This window comes from Equus quagga, chromosome 14 (genome assembly GCF_021613505.1).
Source record: "Equus quagga isolate Etosha38 chromosome 14, UCLA_HA_Equagga_1.0, whole genome shotgun sequence".
NCBI classification, from domain to species: domain Eukaryota; kingdom Metazoa; phylum Chordata; class Mammalia; order Perissodactyla; family Equidae; genus Equus; species Equus quagga.
The window spans coordinates 78,372,974-78,385,781 of NC_060280.1; the positions used below are offsets into that span (position 1 = coordinate 78,372,974).

The 12,808-nt window shown below is 40.4% G+C and overlaps 1 non-coding gene across 1 annotated transcript; it reads right to left on the reverse strand.

Annotated features, from left to right (window-relative positions):
- Positions 1-11,203: 11,203 nt before the first annotated feature.
- Positions 11,204-11,277, reverse strand: TRNAN-GUU (transfer RNA asparagine (anticodon GUU)). Its single transcript has one exon. It is a non-coding gene; the product is annotated as a tRNA-Asn (tRNA).
- Between the last annotated feature and the right edge of the window lie 1,531 nt (positions 11,278-12,808).

Below are 12,808 nucleotides of genomic sequence, written 5' to 3' on the forward strand. Positions count from 1 at the left end.
AGGCTTTTTAGTTTTGTTTATTTCTTCACACAAAAGTTACATCCACACCAAACATCTCAACTATTCAGGTTGTATTCATGCCCTAGTCGTTCGGTCCATTAATATGTGAATTATTGAAAAGTCTTCTCCCAGGTTAGAGAAGAAAAATAAGACCTGGCTTTTAACCTTGAGACTGTGACACCTTCTACAACTTTTATGCAAAGTACTGTGTTCAGATTCACTTGTGTGTTTCATTCGAGGGCAGATTCAATAGTTTCCAGCATGTTCCAAGGAGTCCAACATCACTTTGTAGGGGTAGAAAATTTTTTCCTCTACCCTTCTAGGTTGCTTGGCTGGTCTGATAGTCAAATTGACTTAAGACAAATTAACAGGAGAAAAACAAATTTAATTTTGTGTGTGTGGGAGCCCCAAAGATATGAGACTCAAGGGCAAGTTGGGCGGTTGAGGCTTATATGCCACCCTGAGGTAAGGATCGGGATGGGGCCTGGGCTTCAAAGGGGAGGAGGACGATTCACACACAGTAAGAAGAGCAGATGTCTGGTAACTAGATGCTTGCCCTGCCGCACAGGCAGGTCTCTCAGATGAAAAGCTATCCCTGGTAATAGCCCTCTTTCTGGGCCAGGCTCCCTATCTAAACTTTGTTCAGGTAGTTAAGGGAGAGGTGAAATTTTCCTTGCGTCTGCTGGGTCTTGATTGCCTTCAGCCTAAAATGACCCATATGCCAAAGGGGCACATTTTGGGGTCGTGTATTCTGCTCCCCCTCACCACAAAGACTAGGAATCATTGCCTTATAATAATTACTGAAAACCAAGGGACTTTTATGTTGAATTCCATAGACTTTCTTAATTGGCTACATCGGTGCTTCTCAAATTTTAATTCACATTGGAATGAAGTAGGGATCCTATTTAAAATGCAGGTTATGATTCAGAAGTTCTGGAGTGGGGTTCTACATTTCCACAAATTCCAAGGGGACATTTGGTTCATGGACCACAGTCTGAGTAATAACAAAAAATATGACGCACCTAAAGAGGGCCCTATGTAGAGTTCAGAAAATTTCACCCATTAAGAAGATTCTAATACTGTGTTTGTCAATATACCCTCATGTCCAACAAAGACAGGAGAGTAAACACTTACCAACATTGACTTTTGCCATATTTGGAATAAAGGGTGCATTCATGTGGTGAAAAGTTATACCATTCCCCAGTATTGAGAGGTCTGAAGCTGATTTTTGCAGATGTCATACATCATGAAAACTCTCTGACTGAATTCTCTATTTTTGTGTTTCTCCCACCCCCCTACCCGACCCCGAGACCATAGAATTGGTTCCATAGAAAGAGTTTAATAAGATGCTGTCTGTTCTTCAAGTGCAGACATAGATATAAATTGAAGATGCTCCTGGCCACTAAAAAGAAGAAAATTATCATCATTTCACTATCTTCAAGACTGTGAAATATTGCCCTCACTTTTTCATCCCCAGGCATACAAAGCCTTGTTATAAACAGGTTAAGAAATAGGCAAACAATACATTTTATTATTCCAATAGGGACAGGATCATCTCTTTCTTATACATTCACCTTGTTTTTCTTCTCATCTGCTTATTATGACTGATTTACCGAAGATTATCAATGCCTATCTGGGAGTTTTGCCAACATCTGAAACTTAACACAGAAAGTTAAACTTTGTTATTATTAATATGTATCTTCCACGACCCAAACAACCTTGTGATCAAAACCTTAAGATTGGGGCGGCCCCGTGGCCAAGTGGTTAAGTTCACGCACTCCGCTTCGGTGGCCCAGGGTTTGACTGGTTCAGATCCTGGCCATGGACATGGGCCCACTCATCAGGCCATGGTGAGGCGGAGTCCCACATACCACAACCAGCAGGACCTACAACTAGAATATACAACTATGTATGGAGGCAGGGCGGTGCTTTGGGGAGAAGAAGAAAAAAAAAGGAAGATTGGCAACAGGTGTTAGCTCAGGACCAATCTTTAAGAAAAAAATTTTTTTTAAATAGTAAAGTTATCCAGGATTTAAAGGGGAAAGAAAATAAAGAACTACATCAGTTTTCTTCCCTCCAACCCTAACCAGAAACTGCAGCCTCTTCTCTGAGATCTGAGGGGCAAAGACAGCAGCAAAGAGAAGAGCAGCTAGCAAAGAAGGGGAAGAGAGCATAAGTGTGTTCTCATGTTGTTTATACCCCTTCTTAAGTGGAGAGTAGGGCCAGAGCCATTTTTTTAAATTGAGTTCATAATAGTTTACAACATTGGTGAAATTCAATTGTACATTATTGCTTGTCCATCACCATATAAGTGGGGCCAGAGCCATTTTTAAAACAGTGCCATGTAGTGTAAACAGTTAAGAACATGGGCTCTGCTCTCAGACCTCCTTCTAACACTGTTTCTTAGCTTCTTATGCTTTATGTCCCTCATCTATAAAATGAGGATAATGTTGTGGGTTGTCTACCAAAATGTCCATTCCTCCTTTTATTAACAAAATTTTATTTGGTGATCTCATAGTCTCCCTTGAAACTAAAGGTGACCATGAGACATAGTTCTGACTTCCATCTTGATGGAGGTCCTCGAGAAGAGATACCCATTGGCCTTTCTTTCTGGCAGGCAGGTGCAGTGTCTGAAGTATCAGTGATATTATGACCATGAAAATGAAAGACATATGCTAAGAACAGTGAAGAATAGATGAGAAGGAGGCTGGATTCCTTTTTTTTTTTAAATTGAGGTCATAGTAGTTTATAACATTGTGAAATTTCAGTTGTACATTATTATTTGTCAGTCACCTTATATACGTGCCCTTTTACCCCTTATGTCCACCCTCCAACCCCTTCCCCTCTGGTAACTCCTGATCTGTTCTCTTTGTCCATGTGTTTGTTTATTTTCCACGTATGAGTGAAATCATGCGGTATTTGTCTTTCTCTGTCTGAGCCTGGATTCTTAGTGACCTCATTTAGTCACACATAAAACTGGACTAGGCTCCTTATTGAATGGAAGAAGAAAGAAAAGAAACCTGACTTCTTCAAACTCTTATAATAGGGTTTTCTACTACATATAACACAATTCTAGCTGATATACTATTTCACAGTTATTGAGAGTATTATTAAGTGTAATAATGAGTGTAATTATTAAGCGTGATAATTAAGTGTAGTAATGTTAGCACAGAGTCTAACACTAGTCAGCATGCAATAAATGTTAGTAGTTGTTATTGTGAATATCATCATTATTGTTATTCTCCATGGCTCCTTCATTCTTCCCCATCTGAAGCACAAGCTTTTGTATTCTACTCTATTTCCACATCTGTCAGTCAAATCAAGGCACTCATTACGTTACATCTGGATTATATCAACCCACCAACTGTTTTAGCTGTACCTTGAAAGATGAATTGTTTTAGGTAGTTAAAGAGATGGGACAAGGGTCTTATTGGTGAGGGAGAAAATGGTGTCCACCCGGGTGCAGAGCTAGAAAGCAGAGCCTAGCAGAAACTCCAAGCTTTTCTGGAGGGTTAGTGGGACATAAGGTAGAAAGATAGGTTGGAGCCGGCTTGTCAAGGGTTTTCTTTGACTGCCAAAGGAGCAGGCCAAGGAATTTGGGGTCTATTTTCCTGTGGAAATTTGAGGGCACTGTTTTTGTTTTGACAACAGGAACTAATACAATTAAAGAAGTCAGAATACTTGATTCTTTTGCTTACTTGGCTGGAATTTAGTTAGCTCAAATATAGCATGAGGAAGTTAAAGCAGACGCTCTCGAAGACCCGTGACCATTTTAAAATCCTAAGGTTCATTGGAAATAATGAAAATATTCTAAAGTCTAAGCTGAGGTTAAGAGCCTCAATTTCAGTATTAACCACGACTTATTCTTCCATTCATTTATTCTTTCTTTCAACAAAGTTAATTTACATTGTACACTTGGCACATGAGGAAACTTACTGGTACCTCAAGTCTCACTGGAAGCCGGCCTCAATTATGCATAGCCATCAGAATAATCTCCTCAGAAACTTCAGGAGTCTGTGGCAGCAACCCTTGGTCCACCCAGCTTTCACATCCCTTTGTCGACTAACTTGGGTACCTGTCAACCTCAGCCCTCCCCAGTCGGCTTTCTCCATCCTTCTACCTCTCACACGTGATGCTAGATTCCAGGCTAAGCAGAACCTTAACTTACAAATCAAACGCGATGTAACAGTGCCAATGGTTTAATGCCTAATAAGTGGACTCTGCTTGTTTTTACATATAGGTTTATTACTTTTCAGTTATAGTACAATGTCAATCATAGAAGAAAATAGACAAAGTATTTTAAAAGAATAAGGTAGTAATACCACCACCATTCGAAGGGAAAGGTGTTAACTTTTTGGAATACTCCTTTGTCAGTTTTTTTGGAGGCTTTTGCATAGCTGCAATCATTTTGAATATGTAATTTGTTTGACCTAATGTTATAGCACAAATATTTTCCATGTTATTGTATTGGCTTTATATGCAACTTTTTTTTTTTTTTTTTAGGATTTTATTTTTTCCTTTTTCTCCCCAAAGCCCCCCGGTACATAGTTGTGTATTCCTCGTTGTGGGTTCTTCTAGTTGTGGCATGTGGGACGCTGCCTCAGTGTGGTCTGACGAGCAGTGCCATGTCCCCGCCCAGGATTCGAACTAACGAAACACTGGGCCGCCTGCAGCGGAGCGCGCGAACCTAACCACTCGGCCACGGGGCCAGCCCCTATATGCAACTTTTTGATAGTAACACAATATTTTAAATTTATCCTGAAATTTTTAAGACAGAAAAAGATATAAGAAATAGTAAAATGAAAATCCATGTATCTTCACAGATAGAGCTTAAGAACTAAACTATTGCCAAGGCAATTGATACCTTTTGTGTAATCGTCCTCACTAGCAGCTTCCTGTCTCTCAGTCCATGCATTTCTCTATTCTTTTACCACACACATATGTATCCCTAAGTAATAGGTAGTATGATTTGCACGTCTCCAACTTTACATTATCAGCATCATACACTATATATTCTGTAACTTGCTTATTTTCTTCTCAATATTGTGTTTATGGGAGTCATCCATGTCAATTCATATTTGCCTTATATTTCATTAAATAAATATACAATAATTTCTCTTGCTTTTTCCTACTGTTAAATATTTCGTGGCTTGCAACCACAGATAATGTTTTGACAGATACCTTTCTGTATATCGTATTTATTTCTTTCCTCATGTAGGATTATTCCCTTAGTATAGATCCCAAAAGTAAAATTACGGAAAAGCATGAGCATTTTTAAGATCCTTGACACATATCGCCAAATAGCTTTCCAAAAAGGTTGTCCCAATTTTGTATTGCCACCGGAAATATATTAGTTCCTTGTTTTATCACAAATTCACCAGCCATGGATGATATTACTAATTTTTTCTTTAACTTTGGCTAGTTTGTTCAACAAAATGTGGTATCTTGATTTCTGGTGAAGTTGAAATTGAGTAACTCTTCCACATATATTAATCATGTTACCTCTTTTATAAGGTATCTTTAATGACTTTTGCCCATCAACACTGTTGGAGACAGTGTTTTATCTCATCTTACTAGCTTTTTATATAACAATATATTAATTTGTTGTCAAATTTTGCTGCAAATTTTTCTAGTTTTTTTGTACATGGTTTAGTTTTTAAATAATGCCTATATGTATATAATTTTTAAAAATTGATCATTAATTCTATTATAAGTCAACTTGCTTATGTGGGTAGTCATACACAGAATAGGACATTTAGGTGGTAAAATCATTAATATATCATTAAATGTTGACTCCCATGTAGTTTGTAAAGTGTGAGCAATCTTTAATATCCTATAGAGAACTTTCATTTACGTTTTCTTTCCCTTATTTATTTTTATGAAAATAATTAGCAGTTCAACTTTAAATGACCATTAAAGCTTCTCAAATTACATTTCACTAAACTGTCTAATGTTAGGAAAATTAGCATTCTTGCTATTTCTTTTTTTTTTTAAAGAATTTTTTTTTCTTTTTCTCCCAAAGCCCCCCAGTACATAGTTGTGTATTTTCAGTTGTGGGTCCTTCTAGTTGTGGCATGTGGGATGCCGCCTCAGCGTGGCCTGATGAGATGTGCCATGTCTGTTCCCAGGATTCGAACTAGCGAAACCCTGGGCCACCAAAGCAGAGTGCGAGAACTTAACCACTCGGCCACGGACTGGCCCTCTTACTATTTCTTTATGAGTTTCTTCTACTTTGAGGGGAGGACACTTCTGCAATTTTAAAATAAAGATTTGACCTTTAAAAAACTTAAGGCAGGGGCTGGCCCCGTGGCCGAGTGGTTAAGTTCGTGCGCTCCGCTGCAGGTGGCCCAGTGTTTCGTTGGTTTGAATCCTGGGCGCGGACATGGCACTGCTCATTAAACCACGCTGAGGCAGTGTCCCACATGCCACAACTAGAGGGACCCACAACAAAGAATATACAACTATGTACTGGGGGGCTTTGGGGAGAAAAAGGAAAAAATAAAATCTTTAAAAAAAAAAAAAAAGGCATTGATCAAATCAGTTGTTCCACTAGGAGGAGAAGAAAAAATAGAGCGCCATTTATTTACCATTCTTATACCTCCTCTGTTATGAAGAACGTCATAGGAAATAGTAGAAGTCTCCTTTGAAGCCTTAGAGAATTAACGTAGCTCTTAACAGGTCAAAACAACTATCAATCTACCAAGAAGTATTTATTGAACACTACTTTATGTTCCAGTCTGCTACAGGTGCTAGAAATATAAGGAGGATGAATGTGGTCCTTTTACATAGAGCAGAGATGGAAAGAGAATAATGAGAAATCAAGCTGCATGTTGCTAAGTCAGGTTACAAATGGTCTCTTATAACCTGCTAAAGAATACGGACTATCCACAGCAATTGACAGCTTTCAAGTATTTTTTTCTTTTCTTTTGGCCATACCACAAATCCATGGGCATCTTCAAATGCACAGAAATGTATGGCACCACCTTTGCCATATTTGTGACACCATGAATCTAATTAAATAGCAAAATGTCATCATTTCTCGTTGAATAAAAAAAATGTGTTTTAGAAACATAATTCAGGCGACTGTGTGGAAAATGGACTGCACAGAGGAGACATGAGAGGAGGGTGACCATTGGGAGATTGATTGCAATAGTCCAGGTGACATGATGAAGGTCTGATGTTATAGGACATCATGTTAAGCACTGCAGGGGACACCAAGCTGAATAAGACGTGGCCCCTGCTGTGAAGGATGAATGAAAGAAAATGCCAAACTCCATGCTTGTTTACCCCAACGTAATGCCCCTGGCGAAAGTGATGTAGAAAGATAGGAATAAGAGAAGTTAGACTTTTATTAAAATCCTGCTGAAGGTAAAGATTAGAGAAAGCAATAATTCTTGCTTGATGGTTTCAATTTGACTATGCTGTCTCCCATGTCTTTGTGTAATCAACTTATACACCCTGCTGTTTGTGTTTTGATCAATCCCACAAAGCAAGGCAATGAGAACAATGCAGTCAGCAGTTGCCTGGACCTGTTAGCGGATGTGATTTCAGTAACTAACTACTTGCTGACTCAGAGACAAGAGGAAAGCAGAAATCTCTCCCTGCTCTGTGGCCAGCCAAGCAATTACGAGACTGTCAAAGTCCACCGTGATGGGGACCTCTTTCTATCGCCCAGCTTGCTCATTTGCTGTGTCATCCATTAAGCAGGAGTGAAGCTTCATCCTAAAGTTAAAGAAACAAGTGAGTCATGTAAATCACTTCCGGGGCTGGGTATCCAGGACCAGGTGGCAAAAAGACCAGACCTCCTTCCCTAGCCCAGGGCTCCATTACTCACCTGCTCTCTTGTGTGGCTCCACAGAGTGAGCCAAAAGCAGAGCCGCTGTAGCACTCCCCCTTCTCTGCCAGGGAAAACAACCCCCAGCACAGAGCCTAGTCCCACAGTAGAAAAACGATGGCATTTGGAGTCAGATACGGTTACGTACTGACTTTGGCAAGGCTGTGCGACCTCCTATAGTCAGTTAACCTCTTTCGGCCTCAGGTTTCCCACCTATAACATAGTGGTTATGATATGACCACACATATCAATGCAAAATAATGTATGTACAACACCTGGCGCTCTCACTATCTGCGGGGAGGAATGTAAAGTGGCGCTGCCTCTTTGCAAAACAGCTCGACTTTCTTAAAAAGTTAAATGTAAATTTACCCTACAACTCAGCAGTTCTACTCCTAGGCATCTACCCAAGAGAAATGAAAACATGTCCCCACAAAGACTTCTGTGTGAATGTTCATAGCAGCATTATTCATGCTAAGTGAAAGAAGCCAGACAAAAAAAGATCACGTATTATATAAGTCCATTCACACGAGGAAACGCAAGGCCAGAAAAGACACAGCCATGGGGACTTAGAGGGTTAGAGCTGCCTGGGGCTGGGGGCGGGGAAGGAGAGCCAGAGGGGTCTTTCCCAGGTGCTGGAAATGCTCTAAAATTGGATTGTGGGGATGGATGAATGACTCTGTAAATTCACTAAAGTTATTGAATAAACACATTTTAAGTGGTGGAATTTTATGGTATATAAATTATACGTCAATAAACCTGCTTCAAAAAACCCATCAGGCATGTAGTAGATACTCCGCACTGTAACGAATCACTAACGTTTACTAAGCCTTTCCTGGTAACCTACTTCAAACACATTACATGCTTAGCTCAGTTTAACTCCTATTTAGGCTCATTTAACCCTTATAAGGCACATGTCTGAGTTTCACAAACTTTGGCCTTTCAAATACAACTTTCCCTATTTTTTCTGTATCGATTTAACCATCTGTTACAATTATCAACTGAATATTTTTCTTTAAGCAAAATTACTTTAAAAAAACAGGTTTTTACTTAAAAGTAAAACATTATATCACTATGGTCAATGGAAAACCAGTATCATTTGTCAAATAAAATATACTTTAAAAATAAACACAAGGAAATCCAACTGATTTTAGTTTGCAGGCAGAAGTTGTTGTCTAAAGAAAGCATGCTCTCTCTACTTGAAAAGGAGACTGAATTGTTAGAGAGGTGACTTAGACATGCCAGCACCAAGGGAGAATGTCCTGTGAGCAGAACTGGCGCCTGGGATCCTAGGCTGAGAACAAAGAAGGGTTTTTTTTCCCCCAGCATCTATACAGAGTTGAAAACAACTGAGGCTGGATAACTTCTTAGGGCTTCTCAGGAGGCAGAGGCACTCCTGTCCTTTATCACTATGCCCCTGTAAGTGCATCAAAGCAGATACCCGGGGAGAGAGGGGGGGAGAGGGGCTGGGGACTCCCCAGGCCTGGTCAGGTGTGAGGTGTGTGACTCAGCTGATGAGGAGTGCTACCTTCCCCCAGGCAGTGGGGGGCCTGAGAGAATTACCCACCGAGAGCAGGGCACAGTAAGAAGGAGATGGCATCTCCCTACCTCCCTGGAGGTTGGAATCAGTCTCCCCGCCTGGAGCTGCTACCCAACATGTGTAGAGACAGAGACCTCGCAGGAGCCTGGGTGTGCCCCTGGCAGTTTGGATGAGGACGTGACCCTAGTCTCGATCCCTGGGAATGGATGCTGAGGGACAGTTGAAGCAGTCAGGCCAGAGTGACCCTCCGATGTCAGGGAACCATGCAGGGCCCACCGCAGGACTCCCCTCACACTAATGAGAGAATCAAAACTCGGATGCCCAGAACAAGGGGCATCAGTGATCAATCAGTTTTTAGCCAGAGCGGAAATGCAGCCAAGAGAGAGCTGGACATCATTTAAGGAGGAGACATTTCTCCCCTCTCCCTTCTTTCCCAAAATAATGAGAAAAAGAGATTCAAGTGAGCATTGCGGAAGGGAAAAATAAAACATTCATGTTTGTACTCCACTTGACTCAGACTGTTCCATAAACCGGATAAAGATTAAAACAACTTAAAAAGATCTCACCTTCACACTCTGCCATTCAACTAATGTCTACACTGTAAGGTCTACAATTATCTTTGGCATCTGCCACAGTTTGGGAAGCACCATGCTGGGAGCTGAAGGGCTGCCTTCAGCCACGGCCTCCAACCCTGGGGCTGTCAACCGGGCACCGAACCCCGGTGGAATGACCTCAAGGCTGCTTCCCTCCATCTTCATAAACCTTGGCCTGTCTTTTCCACGCTACGCACATTCACAGCAAAATTTAGAAACGCTGCATACCTGACCCAAATGACCATTTTTCTCTCCTTTTCTCCCTTCTTTCTGTTTTTCTCACTTGCCGTATTTTTTTTTCCCCTTATTGATTCTCTGTTCTTGCCTTTTCTTGATCAGTAAGGGAGGATTCTGCCCAGCATTCTGCACTCTCTGCTGGGCTAAATGAGAATCCAGGGCTCAAGCATCCCAAGGCACAAGGGAGGCAAAAACTCCTGCCTGCAGCAGCCAGGGTCTGAATTCAGGTTCTGCCTCTTGTTAGCTATCGAGCCTTAAGCAAATTCCTGAACTTCTTGAGTTATGTTTCTTTATCTGTTAAATGGGATTGATAATAATATCCACTTCCCAGGTTGTTGTGAAGCTCAACATGGTAACTTAAAAATACATACCATACAATTCTGCAAAAGACGTTACTTTTTATTACCTTGGTGGTGGTTTTTAAAGGAGCACCTTTTAAAAAATAATTTGTTTAATCAAGTTATGTTTGTATGTTTCAATGTCTCTTAGAAACATAAAATTGAATGAAAAGATAATTTATAGAAACATATACATTGTAATTCATTATGAATTTTATTTTTCTAGCTTTATTGAGATATAGTTGACATACATCACTGTGTAAATTTAAGGTATACGATGTGATGATTTGATACACTTACATATTGTGAAATGATGACTACAGTTGGGTTACTTACCATGCCTATCACCTCATAATTACCATTTCTTTCTTGTGGTGAGAAAATTTAAGATCACTTTCTTAGCAACTTTTTTGTTTTTTTGAGGAAGATTAGCCCTGAGCTAACTGCTGCCATTCCTCCTCTTTTTGCTGAGGAAGACTGGCCCTGAGCTAACATCTGTGCCCATCTTCCTCTACTTTATATGTGGGACGCCTACCACAGCATGGCTTGCCAAGTGGTGCCATGTCCGCACCTGGGATCCAAACCTGGCGAACCCCAGGCCGCCGAAGCAGAACATGCGCACTTAAGCACTGCGCCACCGGGCTGGCCCCAAAAGCACATCATTCATCTCTAGGTGGGCTTGAACCACCAATCTTTTGATTAACAGCCAAACGCACTAACCAATTGCGCCACAGAGACACCAGAGGTTGCTTTTTGCAACTTCAAATTATATAATCAATTATATAATACAGTATTGTTAACTATAGTCACCATGTTGTACATTAGATACCCAGAACTTATTCATCTTATAAGTGGAAGTTTGTACCCTTTGACCAACATCCCATTTCCCCACCCCAAGTCCCTGGAAACCACCACTCTACTCTCTGTTTCTATAAGTTCAGTTTTTTAGATTCTATGTGTAAGTGAGATCGTACAGTGTTTGCCTATCTTTGTCTAACTTATTTCATTTAACATAATGCCCTCAAGGTCTATCCACGTTATCACAAAAGGCAGGATTTGCTTCTTTTTAATGTCTGAATAATATTTCATTGTATATGTATCCTACTTTTTTTTGATCCATTCATCCATGGATGGACACGTAAGTTGTTTCCATGTCTTGGCTATTGTGAATAATGCTGCAATTAATGTGGAGGTGCAGATGTCTCTCTGAGATAGTGATTTCATTTTCTTTGGATATATACCCAGAAGTGGAATTACTGGATCATATGGCGTCTCTATTTTTGGTTTTTTGAGGGACCTCCATATGCTTTCCATAGTGGCTGTGCACTTTACATTCCCACCAACAGTGCACAAGGGTTCCCTTTGCTCCACATCCTCTCCAACACTTATCTCTTGTCTTTTTGATAACAGCCATTGCAACAGGTGTGAAGCAATATCTCCTTGTGGTTTTGATTCGCATTTCCCTGGTGATTAGTGGTGCTGAGCATCTTTTCATGTACCTGTTGCCCATTTGTATGTCTTTTTGGGAAAATATTGTGAATTTTAAAATACACAAAACAGTGCTATGTGTTATTCATGAATATATACATTTATAGGAAGAGTACAGCCATGCACCACATAATGATGTTTCAGTCAAGGATGGACCACATATACGACAGTGGTCTCGTAAGATTAGCACCATATAGCCTAGGTGTGTAGTAGGCTACTATCTAAATTTGTGTAAGTGCACTCTATGATGTTCACATAATGATGAAATCACCTAACAACGCTTTTCTGAGAATGTGTCCCTGTCATTAAGTGACACCTGTCTGTACTTCAAATGTGTGAGAAAACACATTAAACTCATGCTAATAGTTGCTCCTGGGGAGAAAGGGGCAGAGGGACTGGGGAAGGGTACACAGGGGCTTCAGCTGTAGCTCTGGTGTTCTATTCCTTCCAAAAAAGAAATATTCAAAGCAAATATAACAAATTACAAACAATTGTTCAATCTTGGTGGCAGGCACATGAATGTTTATTATAATTATTCTCTATGCTTTTTTCTTTTTTTTTCGGTGAGGAAGATTGGCCCAGAGTTAGCATCCGTTGCGAATCTTCCTCTTTTTGCTTGAGAAAGATCGTCTCTGAGCTAACATCTGTGCCAGTCTTCTTCTATTTCATGTGTGGGATGCTGCTACAGCAATAGCTTGATGAGCAGTGTGTAGGTCTGCACCTGGGATCCAAACCCTTAAACCCTGGGCCACTGAAGTGGAGAGTGGGAACTTAATCACTA